Source organism: Anastrepha ludens, chromosome 6, assembly GCF_028408465.1.
Source record: "Anastrepha ludens isolate Willacy chromosome 6, idAnaLude1.1, whole genome shotgun sequence".
Lineage (NCBI taxonomy): Eukaryota > Metazoa > Arthropoda > Insecta > Diptera > Tephritidae > Anastrepha > Anastrepha ludens.
Window position 1 is genome coordinate 57488042 of NC_071502.1, and position 16528 is coordinate 57504569.

Sequence of the window (16528 nt, forward strand, 5' to 3'; positions counted from 1 at the left end):
TTGGATACATGAAAATTCAATGAAAGAATAGAGTCGTCACGGTTGGCGATCTATAATATAAGAAATACTTAAATTTACGGTCTAAACATTTTTTCACATATCTTAAAGGATTACCATTTTATGAAACAAAAAATTTTTTTTCGAAATTTTACAGGTATCTGTCCCCTTAAAATAAGCAAAGTTTTCAAGAAAAATAAATGGCTTTTAGAAAATTGCAAAGGTTCTGAACCAATAGGCTTTTATATTGGCGTAATATTTCGATGGGTTCTGTGCAAAAAGGTTTAATGGCAAAGAGTCTGGTTTTTGAATTAAAATGAAATCAAACAACACCTAGGGGTTACGTATGTAGTCATTCTTCGACATATCTAATCTACAAATACATGCAAACATACATACATCGACACCTTAGCTTGCCGTTCGCAGCGCTGGTCCCGATGTAGATTTGAAGGTCACTAAGAGGGTCTAACAACTCTAAGAGGTTGCTTGACAAGTATTAAGTTATAGATATCGACTTGGTAAGATGGGCTCTTCAGACCATAAGTAATAGTTACATATAATTACATCTAAAATAGGGAGCATGACTCCTTTCAAAGTACTTAATTTCATAAAAAAATTAAAGTATAAGCCTGAATTCAATTGATGTTTCCAAAAACCCCCTTTTCTGATAATAAGATTTAAGGCCTTTAGACAGTTATCACTGAGTGGGTCAAAAAATAAAGGACTACTAAAAAAAATAAACCTCTGATAAAATGAAGCCTCTGCTCAAATATCTCTTTCTCAACTACTGTTGTAATTTTTGAAATCCTAAATTCCGTGTTTTTCGTTCACTTGTCAAATGTGTCTAGGTTTTGACAACTTGGGAGTATAAGAAACCCCAAAAATTAGAAAATTTTCTCATATCTACGAGTTGATTTAGTAGAAACGCTAAAATCCATTTGCTTACACTATTTTAACTATAACTGTATTTCTGCATTAATCGATTTTCAATGCAATATTTGATTTTTCACACTTCGCGCTAATGAATGAAAATGAATTTATTTGATTTCTTCTTCTCGTTGCAGTTTTATTTATAATTTTGGAGCAAATTTCCATACAACATGGCGTTTTGCATTAACAACATCTAACGGGTAAGCGAGACCTACATACATACAGTGAGTCAATAAAGTTTAAGTACACCTTGTTATTTCTTTCAAACACTAAGAATTATCATAGTTATGTAAAAAAAACTTTATGCAATATCTTTGTATCATTAAAAGAGTACATTGTTGTCATGAAAACCGGTTTTTTTGTTGTTCCCGTTATACATTTTAGATGCATACGTAAAATAACCCCAATGAGCGCTAAAATTACGCAAAAAAAGTTTAAGTACAACACGCAAATATGTATTGTTGCGTTGTTGTTTTTGTAAAAATAACGGATTTAAATTTGTTTGGGTTTTAGCAAACAAGTGTAGAAATGCGTTTGAAGCATTTTATTATTGATAATTTGTACATTTGGATACAGGCGCTAGTTCAAAGTGGACGAAATGGGAAAAGGTAAAGAAATATCGATGGAAATAAGAAAACTGATCATCAAATTGTATTTGGAAAAAAAATCATTGCGTGAAATTGGAAGAATTGTTGGAAAAACACATTCTAGCGTACAAAATATTATTAACTTTCACAACAGCAATGGAAATGTGTAAAAAAAACCACGTTCTGGTCGCCCAAAAAAAATTTCCGAACGGGAAGAGAGATATATTTTGAATGCCATCAAAGCTGATCCCAAAAAATCTGCTCCAAAAATACGTGATGAATTGCTACAAGGAACTGCAACAAGCGTCAATTCTCAGGCCATTAGAAATGTACTTCATAAAGCAGGTTACAATGAAAGAGTTCCACGTAGAAAACCTCTAATATCATCTATTAATAAAAAAAACGTTTGGATTTTGCAAAGGAGCACTTAGAAAAGCCAGATTCCTTTTGGGATAACGTATTATTTAGCGATTAATCTAAATATAATATTTATGGACCGGATGGAGCGACAAAAGTATGGAGAAAGCCTAATGAGGAGATGCAGATAAAAAATTTAATACCGACTGTCAAACACGGTGGCGGTAACATAATGATTTGGTGGTGTATGGCGGCAGCTGGTGTGGGTAAAATGGTCTTTATTGAAACTACTATGGATAAGCATTCATATCTAAGCATTTTACGCAGCAACCTTAAGCAAAGTGCAACGCAATTGGGGCTCGATGAAAATACATTTCATTTTCAGCAGGATAACGACCCCAAGCACACGTCATATTTAGTTAAGGAATGGCTCCTTTACAACTGCAAACAACTGCATACTCCCCCACAATCATCGGACCTAAATCCCATTAAACATGTCTGGGATTTGTTAGAAAAAAGAATTCGGAAACATAATATAACCTCAAAGGGATCGCTTAAAAATGCGTTATCAGAGGAGTGGGGCAAAATCGCAGAAAATGACTCTAAACGGTTAGTGAGAAGCATGCGTAGACGCTTACAAGCTGTTATCGATGCAGGTGGAGGACCAACAAAATATTAATTTATTCCACGTTTTTTGTTTTTGTTCTTTTTTTATATTATTTATAAAGTGTACTTAAACTTTTTTTATGTGAAATCACGATAGTGCAAAGTTTTTTGTTTATTATTTTTTAAAGCTAGTATGTAATGAATTGAAAAGAATGATTTTATGTTCCTTACTTTATTTACAATGTGAAATATACAAGCTCTAATAAATTTTTATGTAAATTGAATGAAACATATGAATTTTTTTATCTGACTGATGTGTGTACTTAAACTTTATTGACTCACTGTACATACCTTAATATTACACGCATATGATGATGAATTTCATAAATGATGAATTTACGATATTTATTTACTTACATTCATATGCAGTATATACATACATACATATGAACATATGAGGATATGTGTAAATTTCACCTTAAAAATATATTTTTATTGAGCTTTCTTTGGCTTTTGGTATTGCTGCCAAAAAAGACATTCACGGCTGTTGATTTAGTTCTCTTTCATTAAATATCTATGTTTGTATGTATTTATTTATATAATATGTCGTATTTTTATATATATTTCCATTCATTCATGCGTACTGTATGTAAGGTTCACAGCTGATTTCTCTTTTATTTTTGTTGCTTTTTGTTTATAAAACAAAATAGAACTAAGGCGCATGCAAACTTTGTGTTCTACTCCGCATTTAGTATTCGTTGTGGAGGGCACGTTATGAGGGCGTGATAAATTTATATACATTGGTACTTACATATATACATTATACAAATTGATGTGTGTGTGTGTGTGTGTGTGTGTGTGAGCGAGGAGGAGAATAGTTCGGGATGCGCGCGTTGTTGTTGGCTCATTCACTGCTGCCAATTAAATGACGTAATGCCACAAGCGCCCAGTAGCTTTAATAAAAACTTGGCAATTTCCTCATTGCCGCGCGCACGCGTTCGTGTTCAAATGTTTTTCAGTTTTCTTATTATGTTTGCTTTTATTTAGTATTCGGTTTAACTATTGTTGTTTTTTTGTTGCTTTTTTGCTTTTTTTGTTTTGTGGTCAGAGGCATTAGGGCGTAGCATAGAAATTCTTATGCTCTGGCGCATGGAGTACTTAAGCTACATACACATGTTACAACTACAACTATGTGTAATACGTATACATATACAAACATAAGCTTCCAAATATTTAAAGTTTACTCTGCTAAGAATTATGCCTTATTTGTTATATCACAAAGGCATTTGATATGATCGATAGACAAATTTTTGCAGAAAAGCTATACGCCTTGGGATTTCGGTTATTTATTCACATTTGGTTCAAATCTTGTTTATCGAAAATAGCTCAAAAAGTCAAAATGTCTGGTAAGCTCAGTGCTATTAGGTCTATTCACCTAGGTGACCTACAAAAGCTCTGTTCTTAGTCCTATACTATTTTTAATATATATAAGATCGATTTTCTCACTCACTACCTTCGTGGGTAAGGTTACCGCTTTTGCGGATGATGTGTCCAATCAACTATAGCACTTATTATAACTTTGAGCTGGTAGTTGAGATGAATCATGATGTACAACTAATGAGCATTTGGTTTGCAGAACATACATAAACTGATTATTAGCGGGAAAACAAAGCCTATGTTTTTTTTTTTTTTTTAATTTTACCGAAGAAGGATCCACTAAAAGCAGATATTATTTTTCATTCTTTAGGTTGTAGAAGACACTGTCTCCATAGAAACAATTGTCTTTTCAACATCTCTGAGGTTACTTACAATTCCAACCACAAATAAAGTGCAAATTGTTTCAACATTGAAATGGCGAATGCTTTAGGTACTTTGGTATTGTGATCGACAGCACTTTCAGATTGTCCGAACACAATCAATCCTTAAAACATTACTTTCTTTTAATTGTGCGCTACTTTTATCGTCTTCGGAAGTGTTGTTCTAATTCCATGTTATATATGGTGTAGTACGCTCTTTTCCATTCTAAAGTCCGCTGCTAGGGAGCACCCTCTACATACATATGTATAAATTAGCAACGATTTTAGCACTGCAGACAGGCAGGTTCGTAATTTCGACGTTGGGCCTCCCGACGATACGCAGATCCGTCAAGAGGGCACCCCTCAGAGCGGTGTCCTTTTTCCTCTGCTGTAGATTCTTGCAATGATTCAATTGTTAAAGAATCTAGAGGAAAGGAGGTTACACGTAGTGAACTACACAGACGATGTTGCAATATTAATAAGAGGGAAATTCCCAGATACCCTCTGCAACATAATGCAGAATGCTTATCCCAACAAAGCAGAACTAATCATGTTCACCAGGAAATACAGGATACCTGTTCTAAACCCCCCTACCTTTGAGGGAATCACACTGCCAATTGGGGAAGAGGCGAACTAGTATTAGATAGGAAGCTCTCGTGGAAACAAACGATTAATGATAGACTAAAAAAATCAGCCACATCATCCTATACATGCAAAAGAATTGTGGGGGCAAAATGGGATCTAACCCCAAGAACAGTACACTGGCTATATACAGCAGTGGTATGGCCTATCATGACATATGGTGTTTTAGCGCCCTATAACGACTATTGCAAAAGCTGTAACGACATTGAAGAATAAGAGACTACAGAACACTTTCTATGCGGGTGGAAAAAGTTCCCTGAATAAATTGGTAGAAGTAGCCAATATAAAAATAACAAGTCTTGTTAGATATATTAAAGCTACAGGTTGGTTCAATGAGGACAATGTAGAGGGGAGGGGACAGCCTACAACAGGCCTAGGTGTGTCAACCGACAAACACTATACCTGCCTACCTACCTAATATTGCAGAAGAATATATGTATTTAGGAAAATAATCAAGGCAAACTCTCGCGAGTATTCTATGGTTTTTTTAGAACTCTTAAAATCCTTCGTCTGAGACATTTTTACTTTTACAAGGCTTTAAAACTATTTTTTATAAGATCTGGCTACATGCAAAGTCATTGTTCAAGAGCCACAGCGTTTATTTATATTCAGACGACATAACCCAGCCAACGCAGCCGCTGGATCTTTATTCGCAGTGCTATGTCTATGGCGTTATAAAGCTCATACACTTCATCGTTCCATCGCCTGCGATATTCGCCGTCGCCAGGGTGCACAGGTCCAACAATTTTCTGCAAAATCTTTCTCTCAAACACTTCAAGTGACGCCTCATTGGATGTTGCTTTTGCGTTATTCAATTTAAGTTAGTTGTTTCATTGATTTTATTTTTTTACTACATTTCATATGTATTATTTTACTTATTTCTTCATTTTATTTTGTTTCTTTTTATGTATTTATTTATTGTTTATTTCTTTTACTTTATTTCGTATTATTTTATTTGTTTTGTTTTATTTTATTTTATATAATTCTATTTGATTTAATATTATTTGAATTGACTTAATTTATTTTGAGATCCTATGTTCTACTCGAAACAAAAGGAATTGATGAATTTATTTTATATTTATTTTTTTATATTTTTTTTCTTTTTTCGTTTTATTTTGTTATGCTTTATTTTCGCTGCATTTATTTTTTCTTCTACTTTATTCAAATAAATAAAACTTATTTTATTTTAGTTTGTTTTATTTTATTTTATATTCAAGTATTGTTTAATTTTTTCAATTATTTTTTATTCTTTTATATGTATGCATATTTTTTTATTTTGTTATATTTAATTAAGATTTATTTTTTCCACCTTCTTGTACTCTTTATTTTTATCTGATTTTGTGTACTTTTTGCATTCATTTGGCAATGGTTTTATTTATTTTATTCTTGTATTAATAAAACCCCTCAATGGTCTATTCAATTTAATTAAATTGATATATGGAATGGCTAATTTATATCATTCATTAACAATCTCATCAGCAAACACTCGTTTCTCGAAATTGAAATCAACACTCACATCATGCATATACGGGTACATGTATACTTACATACATACAGACATACATACATACATACATTAGTATATCCACATGTACATATGTATTGATTTCTTTGCATGTGCCAAAGAATTTCCTGTTGTACCTTTTCGGATTTTGCTCATTTTTGGTGTTCTCTTTTGTTCTATTCTTAAGCTTGTGCGAAGGTCGTCTACACTGCTCTGGTAGGGCCAATACACCCAGTTAGTGGCGTATCTCCACATAAGGCATAAATCATTTGACAGAATTGGCACACACTTGCACACAACTACATGAGTAGAGTTTAAACAGGCATACATATCTACATGTGAAGAAAAATAAAAGTTGTCTGTGTATGCATAAAAAATACGAAATTCAATGAAGAACTACAATTTATCTTACAAATAGTCAGACGAGATATTTACAAAATTTTCTTAACGCCCGCGTACATTGGCTGGCAGTATAACAACAAATGAGCAGCAAAAGTAACCAACAGTAGACGTCTGTCTAAATAGGTATGCGATTTAGATAAACTTCCATTGTGTAATCGGAAAAATGCAATCACTTTTACACATAGGTACTTATAAGTATACTTACAAAGCACACATTTGATGTATATAAGGGTTTTCCAATAAGAGGTGTTATTTTGATATTAAAAAAAAAGCTATTTTTTAATATAAATGATCGGATGTTTATTTCATTATAAAGAGGAAGGTATGCCGTTAAAAGTGGAAAATAATATCAGGCAAATAACCACCACGACCATGATTACATATCCTTTTAATGAAATTTTCCATAACTGAAAGGCAAAGTGGCTGCCCTATGTCCTCGATAGCCTCACGAACTCCACCTTTGAGGTTTTAAATCGACCCTGGGCTGTTGGCGTAGACCATCTCTTTCACGTGGCCGCAAAGAAAAAAGTCACAAGGTGTTAAATCACAAGATCTCGGTGGCCAATTGTTATCACCTCTTCGAGAGATAACACGGTCCGGAAACTTTTCCCGTAAAAGATTAATGGTTTCGTTGCTTGTGTGGCACGTAGCGCCGTCTTGTTGCAAATAAACGTAGTCCAGATCAATACCATCCAATTCCGGCCATAAAAAATTGTTAATCATGTCTAATCTAATCTAAATAACACCTGTTATTGGAAAACCCTTTAAATATATAAAATGCTGCACATGAGCAGTATAGACAGACAGCGTAGCAAATCATACTTACAATTGTTCAAGTACTCGGTATTTGAGTACGCAAACCACAGTTAATTCGGTTAATTCGTTCAAAGGCAACTCAAATCATTACAACTTATTATACATTCATGCTAAGTATTACTTTTATTACGCATTTATATGTATGTATGTATGTGCATCAAAGTGTATGAATTTTCAGCGCTCAATTCTCACATTCATTACATCGCTTCGTCGTTACACTGTGAGAATTGTTAATCGCCTTTGGAAACATTCATTGCTCTTGTTCCATGGAAATATTTGTTTTTCTCGTTTAACCTTTTGAAACACGTTTTGTTGCATTTGCGTGTTTGCTTTTTTTGTGTGTGAAGGTCGCCTCGACATTGTCATATAATTTATATCAAATGCAACACGCGCCACTAAGCTTTTAATATTGTACAATATTTATCTGTCATTTAACTTTCAGCATTTTTTTGCAGAGCGAATTGGAGTTTCGCGTTTAAAGTGGCTTTAAAATGTTGTGAATTTGTAATGCAATTTTTTATCTGCTTCGATAAGGTAATTAATTGAGATGATCGAAGTGCATAGTTGCATATGTTTTGTTTTTGTTTTTTTGCGTTTTGTAAGCCGCAGTTTCAGATCTTGCAAATGTATCTATCTTGAGGAAAGCAATATCGTTAAAGAGCGCTTCTAAGTAGGAATAGTTTAACGGCTCAGTTAGCAGAGCCTACTTTATTGGTTAGGAAAGATAAAATGGGATATAATAATATCTAAGACGTAGTATCACATGATTTTCATTTAATTTTAGTATCTAAATAATTGTCTCTTCCACATACAAGGTGGCACAAAATTAATCACCCTCTTGTAAGATTTATACTTTTTGCAAATGGCGTCGTACATCAATTATATTATATATTTGATACTTTAGAACTAGACAGCTGTAGTATATAAACCGGCAAGCAATGAAGCGCGTAAACGTCAAAATAAGGATTAGAATCACTCAAAATCGGTTTTTTTTTCATTTAGTAAAAATTGTATTCAAAAATTTAATTTCATGATTAATTAAGCGCCACCTTGTATAAACAATTCAAAAATTCGCTATGTCGTATAGCTCAAATGGCTAAGAACATATTTTGTTTTCCTTGTTCACTCCTCTCGGGAGCATAGGGCCTCGACAAGACTCAGTAAATGTGGAAGGTGCCAGGACCGTGCTTTACGTGGGATTTGAACCCACAACCTCTGAGATGGCAGGCTAGTGTACTTACGCTAGACTACCGAGGTCGCCATATTTATGGAGCTTAATTTTGTATTTTTTTACAGTTAAAATAATTGTGATGTCAAGCCCTCTGAACATTTAACCGTTAAAAACTTTCGGATATACGATAATACCACACTTACCATTGAATGGGGTTGCCACTCTCCATAAGAGTGTAGAGAGTCCTCCTAGGCCCATTGTGATAGAACTATTTCAGCTTCTATAAGTTCCTTTTCAAATCCTCAATTTAAACATTACGTTTTTCTAATAAATGAGCAAATTTTGTGGGTTGTTGCGGATTCTAACTTTGCCACATTTTCAAAGAAGTGAGAGTTTAAGATATCAGTGTCAATGCTTTCCACCTCCACTTTGTTCCTTCAGCTGCGACGGAAGTCATTAGAAAGAAACTCCATATGTTTCCCCATGTGTTCCGATTAGATAGTTTCCTGGTGGCTTTAACCGGAAAGGTCTGTCGAGATTGGTAAGGAAGATCTTGTTGTTATTGTTGTTGTAGCAGCATAAACATTCCCCATACTTAAATACGGGGAATGCTTCTGGAGTAACAGTCCTTGGCCGGATATAAATCCGAGTCGTTTCGGTAACGTAGAACCGACTGTCGTGGAAACGTGGTCCTTGTTCTGTTTCCGTCCATTCTATGCCAGACCTGCCTAGATACCTGACAAGTGTCTAAATATTATTTGAAATTAGTTGTAAAATTATTGTGTTATGCGTCAAGAAAACTATGTTTTGGCTAAATTTTTCTCGACAACAAAGCTATGCACTCCTTGGGCGAATTAGTTGTAACCGATTTTTAAATAAATTTTAAATCATATCACCGCGTGAGCTTGCCTATGTAAAGTTTTGTACATTTTGCATTTTAACATCGATAAAAAATTCACAGAGTAACAGAATAGATCGAAAAAAAGCTCACCATTTGAATGACGATTCGATTCTAAATTCTCTTCGGGCTCCTTTTTTTCTTAAGGGGGGAGCCTACTTTAGAGGCTTCAAAAAATCAATTTTTTCGTGGATTTTTTTGGGAAGGAAAGAAATATTCGATTGAAACGAAACTTTCAGGTGTTATTGTTATATATTTCAGCAGTCTTCTCAACAGTTTTTCATTAAAATATATGTCATATTTTGCTTGGTACAAACATTTTGCCGAGGCGCCTCGTGTGTGGCATGTGTCGTGCGACGGGAAAGATGCAGGTCGCAATTTTCATCTGAAACCAAAAACCCAAACAAATTTTTATTTTAGTATAGTATAACTTCTAGTTAAACCAAGAAAATTAAACAAAAAGTGGGAAATTCAACAATTTTTCGCTAATTAAAACAAAAATTCATTTTTTTCGGAAAAACAAATTCATTTTAGATTGTTTAAAAAGTGCGTTAATCATAACTTTCTTAGGGTTTTTTAGGTTCAAGTAGAAGAGAATTTAATTCCGAATACAATCAATGTTATCTCGTTTCGATAGGTCGTTTAATTTTTTCCCTATCTTTCTCGCCAATTAGGAAAAATCGTAAAAATAAAAAACCGAGAAATCGCGCGTCAAAGTTTTTGTACAATATATAAAAAATCCGCTCGTAACCTGCTCGACGCTTGCTCACAATTTCTTCTGTAACTGCGAAAATATTTTGAATTTGCTTCTAAAATTTTGAGACCCATTCTTGTATAGTTTGGGAAGACATTTATGCAAAAACAATAAAATCGATTTTTTGAAGCCTCTAAATCAGGCTCCCCTGTTAAGATTCTTCTTAATTAGAGTTATTCCACGGACCAGAATCCTTTTGTAGACTCGCTAAAGTTGACTTAAAAACAGAGGATTCACGCGACACTGAACGAAAAGTCCAAGACAGTGGCATTCAAAATAGTTTATTCTTACCTCGAGAAGAGCATCAAATAGATTCTTAAATTCGTATTTCAGGGAACTATAATTTGTAGAAACAAGCGTCTGCCGTTTTTATCAACTGGTGAATGGATCTTCAGGTTATATTCTTTGCTAATATGCAGCTCTTGCGAGACGAAGACGACGTACACTTCTAAGTGGTGCGACTGTAAGTTCACTAGTTATATGGAACAAAAAACCTGAGCAGGTGCTCAGATTCATCAGAAGTCTTAATTATATACCCTCAGTCAAGCACAATAGATCAAATCAGAAGTTGCGGAGTATTTTGACTAAATAATGATAATTATTACACATTACATTTTGACATCTTGACTACATCTAATTATCTTGCAGCTTTTTACAATACATTAGTTTTGTTTGTTTTGTTTCTCTACTGGACAAATTTGCAGTTTTTATAGGATTTGCTGGAACAGAGTTCCCTTACGCAAAATACTTATGACTGAGAGTGTCTTTGCGAGAGTGAGTTAGCTTCTTTCTCTTTGTCAGGTCTTTTGTGAATTAGGCCGAAGTTTGTTTTTCTGGCAAAATAAGAATGAATAAATTTGAGAAATTATAGAAATTCCTTTTTTTTATAAACAAACATTTTAAAGTTTGTTTCATGGGTCGAAAGTGTTTTTTTTCGTTTCACTACGTTTTATGGTTCATTTCACGTTAGAAAGTGAAGACCGATAAGGTTGTAGACCGATAATGAGAAAACATACCCAAGATATCATTAAAATTCTAAAGCTAGGTATTTCAGACTTTATCGCTGGTTTCCGGATATGAACGAAATAAAAATCCATGAATTATTGGCTGAATCAAGGAAGCAAAAATAAATATTTTTATACACTGTGTAGTCATTAAGAGGGTTGAGGGTTTCTGTTTTGAGCTGAGCCTGTCAGCCCAGAAGAAAATATAATAAGAAAAAATCGCGCATTTTAAATGTAATAGCCCCAAGCTAATCGTGTGTACCAAAAATCTATAGTAAAACGTGAAATATATTTTGCCAGCAAATATCGATTATACAAATGCATTCTCCCACATTGGATGTGCTGAATTTGTAGCTTTTTGTATATACATATGCGTACATACATACGTATACAGGTATGCAAAAACAAATGAGGGTACTAAATATTTCTGTGTGCCCGTGGCGATCAGCTGTTAGGGCAACGTCAGTCCCACACAGCTGTAGCAGCGGTATGCCTGTTTTTCTTCTATTTAATGACTGCGCAACGCAAGTGACAGCCAGTTAGAATAGAATAACAGGCGACGGAATAGCGGGGGGGTGGGTAGGAGAAAGAACCAAACCCACTAAACGGGTAATAAAAAATAAGCAACAAACAATAGAGAAGCAAACAAAGCAGTAAAAGTAGAAGCTTTGATAGCGAGTATATGGACAGATACAGGCAGCGCAGTGAGCGCGTCGCTCTAACAGCTGATCGACGAGACAGGCAAGCCAAACACAACGATAATGACAGAGATCGCACAGTACATGTAAGTGTATGTGTTGGTGTGAGACTTCGCCTACATGAAATGTTTTATTTGACGCAGTTTCTAACAAGTTTACATCTAATACACACACACTTACAGTGATATTTTGTTTGCTTTTACTGACGGTACGAGCGAAGAATGCTAAAATTTGAAAATCAAAATTGCTTTTGTGGCAAAAGCAAACAAAAAAGGGCCTAACGAAAAGCAAAACAGGCATGCTGAGATGAAGAGGAGGGCAAAAACGCTAGCTGCTTAACCTTGAGCTGCTATTGGCTGTCCACTGTCTTCATTAGAATTCTTTGAAGTTGATGGATTATTAATTTTGCGCTACCATATTTCAACACTGCATTCACATATTGAAAAAAATATATAAATATATAAAAAAATGTTTACTTGGAAGCAAAAGTTTTGAGCAAAGTTTAAAACATCTGCAGTGTCGGACAAAACATATTGAACGCATTCATACTTCGATGTATGTACATTTTCCTAACGTGAAATCTTATTTTAAATATAAATTAAATATCCAGAAATTAAGACGAACTATTTATTTCTTGAAAGCATAAAAAAAAACTTAACAAATAGTTTACTTCATAAAATTATATGCACTCAAAACAAAGCATATGCGATATTCAGAGCGACAAAACATATTGGAACAATACAACAATAATTAACTAATATTTTATAGCATAACCATTATTTTTTATAACTTCACTACATCTTTTTGGCATGGAAGCTATTAGATTGTTGATAACGTCGAGTGGAATATTCAACCAGGCTTGTTTGGCAGCTTCAAATATCTTCTTTTTGTCCCCATTTACTCCTTGCCTTTCTATCCTATTGAGTATCTCCCAAAAGTACTCAATTGGATTGAGGTCCGGAGATTGTGCTGACCACTCGAGCACATTGATTTTTTCCCATGCGATCCAATTTGCTACCAACTTCGGGGTGTGCTTTGGATCGTTATCTTGTTGGAACGACCACGAAAGTGGCTTATTCCACTCATCATGGGGAAGCATCACGCTCTCTAGTATATTTTGGTATACAAACCTATCCATAATTCCATCTATTAAATGGAAAAACAACCCCACACCATAATACCACCTCCGCCATGCTTAACCGTACCTTTGCAGTATCGAGGATCTAAACGTTTATTTTTTGGCCGGCGAACTCTTCTCATTCCGACTGAGTATTTCAGGTTGGTCGTTTCAATGACCAGTTAATGTGCTCCCGAGCGAATTTCAACCGCTTTAGCCGAATTTTTTTGGAAATAAATAGCTTTTTTGCTGCTCTATAACTGTTCAGTCCACCTACAGATGCTCTGCGTTGTACAGTTCGGCTGCTAATCTTTAAGCTCAGCTCTTTAACTATACTTGCTGCCGACTTCTCTGGTTTTTTCTTAAATTCTATCAATGTTTTCGAGTCTTCGTGCTGTATAGTACCTTTGGGTCGTCCTCCACGGTGAAGAGTTTCAACACTTCCAGTTTCTGGGAATTTTTTTGTAATGAAACTAACTGTTGATTTTTTCATTGCGAACTTTTGACAAATATCCTTTTGCGATAAACCGAGCTTGTAGTCGTTTATAATTAGTTTTTTCAATTGAACTGAATGTTTTTTTCCCGCCATTAGCACGTTTTTTTAATAAAAGGACAGCATTATAGAATTTTCAATAGGAAACTACTATTGACTCTTATTCCAACGCTCACATTGATCACAATAAAAAAAAATATCTTAGTATACATGGCTTGTACAGTAGCAAAAAAATAACGGAATTTTGGTCGCCTACTTCGATAAACTGAGACGAGTCCAATATGTTTTATCGCACTTGATATTGTATATGTTTGCCTTTTTCGCAAATAATGCAACAGTCTTATCTTAGAGAATATTTTTTATGTTTTCACATAACAACTGGTTGCTTTTCATTTCTGTGATATTTTTTCTTATTTAAAATAATATTTGCAAGAGTAAAAAGAAATAGCTTCACTAATAGGTATCAGTCCAATATGTTTTGTCCGACACTGTATATGTAACGAAATCTTGGGCATAGATGACTAGATGCGAAACTCTCTCATTTTATGTGAGAGTGCGCCCAAAAAGTCATGTAAGTGCTTGCCAGCGCTGTTAATCTCTATGCTAATGAACAGCTGATGGACGAAATGGTGGGCTGCCAGAAACAATTAATTTAAATAAATGCAGGAAATTATATTCAAATAAGAGAGACAGAAAAATAAGAATGAGAAGGGTAAATATTAAAGTTAGTTAGTGCAAGGTTGGTGTTTAAGCTAATACATTTTATTGTAATACTGTTTTTTCAGCAAGAAAAAGTCAAAAGTAAAGAATAAGCGAGCTCGAGGCTGCGTGGGGGGACAATGAATTTTCAACTTCCCGAATGAGGAGAAGAAGATAATTGAATTTTGATCTCTTTAATTTGTGATATTTTACGGAAAAAAACTAATTTTCTAAGTTATTTTTGTTAATTTGTTTGTCGCCCACTTTTTGCTTTATGTTTCAAAAGTGCAATATTTCTTACATATTCTTTTAAATAATGGTTTTTTCGCCTTCATGATTTTTGTCTTTCAATGCTTGATAACTTCATTAAAATTTAAATTTTTGAAATTTTGTTCTTTTATGTATTTTATAATGACTGTACTTATTTCTGTATTTGCATGTTGTATGATGTATGTGTATAAAGAGTCTTTCAAAAGTGACGCCTAGATGTCAGTAGTGAATAATTTCTGGACGGTACCTTTTTTATGTCAGCTTTGACATTTGTCAAGTAGACAGATGTACAATTTAATGCGTTAGAATGATTGAAATTTATTATGAAGAGTGTCGATCTTCAAGAAAAACATATCCCAAAATTCGTTGCTGACAATTCAAAGAATGGTGAAGAAATTCCAAGAAACTAATTCTGTCGAGAAAAGGAAAAGAACTGGCAGAACTTTGTTGAGAGAGTATAGCTGTTGTAGTGCAAAGTGCTGCTGAACAACCTTCAATATTTATATCTCGGCATTGCCTGTTTGGCGAATTTTACCTACATGTATTTTTTTTAAGAGCCCTATTTTGAATAAAAACAGTAAAACCTGAAAGAATCTAAATTTGTATATGGTGGGTTACGAATTCATAGCGCTTAGGGCAAGTATTTGCTAATAATATGAAAAATAATTGCCAATCAGATATTTTTTAAAAACATTTTTTTCACAACTTTTTCTCCGACTGCATGCCATACACCACAGTTCGTATAAATTTTCAGAGAAAAATCTTACATGCATTTGTGTAGTCTTGTGCTGGCAACTCCGACTTGCGAATCACATACAAATTAACGGTCATCGGCATAATTAAGTTCCATTTTGAAAGTGTATTAGCAGCTCTCCCTGCTGCCTCATCATCATAATTGCTGGGAGCATAGTCGCAATCAATGTGAATGGCACCAGTTGGCCTTGGTTTGGTGCGCAAGTTGACTATAAATAAATATTTTGGGATATGAAATAATTTCGCTTATTCCAAAATATTTATGTAAGTAATGTTGGAAACACAATTATTATGAGAGTGAATTAGAATTGGGAATCACATGCAGATACATTGGTATGTACATATATCTCAGCAGAACGTATTATGCATATATGTATGTACGTATGTACTATGCTTTTTTTATGGGCGCTTATTCCCACTGCAACAAAGCTAACCTTGAACTACAAATAAGAAGTCGTTGCTGTTAATGCCAGAGGCGTTGAATAGAAAAAATATGCAAAGTGATAAAGCTAAGCTCTTTAGACTTTCAATGAGATAGCAAAGTGTGTGAGTGTGACAGTTTTGACTTTTATTTCGAAAAATAATTACTTTGTTAAATGCACTCTTCCACTTTTCATGCTTTTGAAAAGCTCTTTTTTTTATCTTACTTAAAGTTCTACGTCAGCGCCTTGTAGGGAAACTCACTCGTATTGCACCACTTTGCTTCTTGTCAATTTAGAGCAATGACTAGTTCGCTGAGCTTCCCTTTTCAGCATAAGAAACTGGCAAATTGTACATGGCTATGACCTAGCTAGGTCCATTGTCGCTCTAACGTTTATGAGAACAATTTGTTCACATGGAATTCACGATAAGCCCGATTGGGTTGGATGAGGCAATCACATTTGCTCTAATTTTCCGGCACTTATTAACCCACTCGAGTAAGAAATTACCTTAAGGATCAAAGTAAGTGTATATGAAATATTTTGGAAAACTTGCGTTGCACCATCCATATTCAGGTTTAAAAATAGCGATATACCGCCATACATACATATAAA

General features: G+C 34.3%; 1 protein-coding gene across 3 annotated transcripts in view; it reads left to right on the forward strand.

The window, feature by feature from the left end:
- Window positions 1-16528, forward strand: part of LOC128868709 (protein Atossa) — a 251576-nt gene that overhangs the window by 160791 nt on the left and 74257 nt on the right. For all 3 annotated transcript variants that reach the window (XM_054111129.1, XM_054111130.1, XM_054111131.1), the window contains one exon: window positions 1062-1127. The gene's annotated coding sequence lies outside the window, so the exon portion shown is untranslated. The remainder of the gene's footprint in view (window positions 1-1061; window positions 1128-16528) is intronic.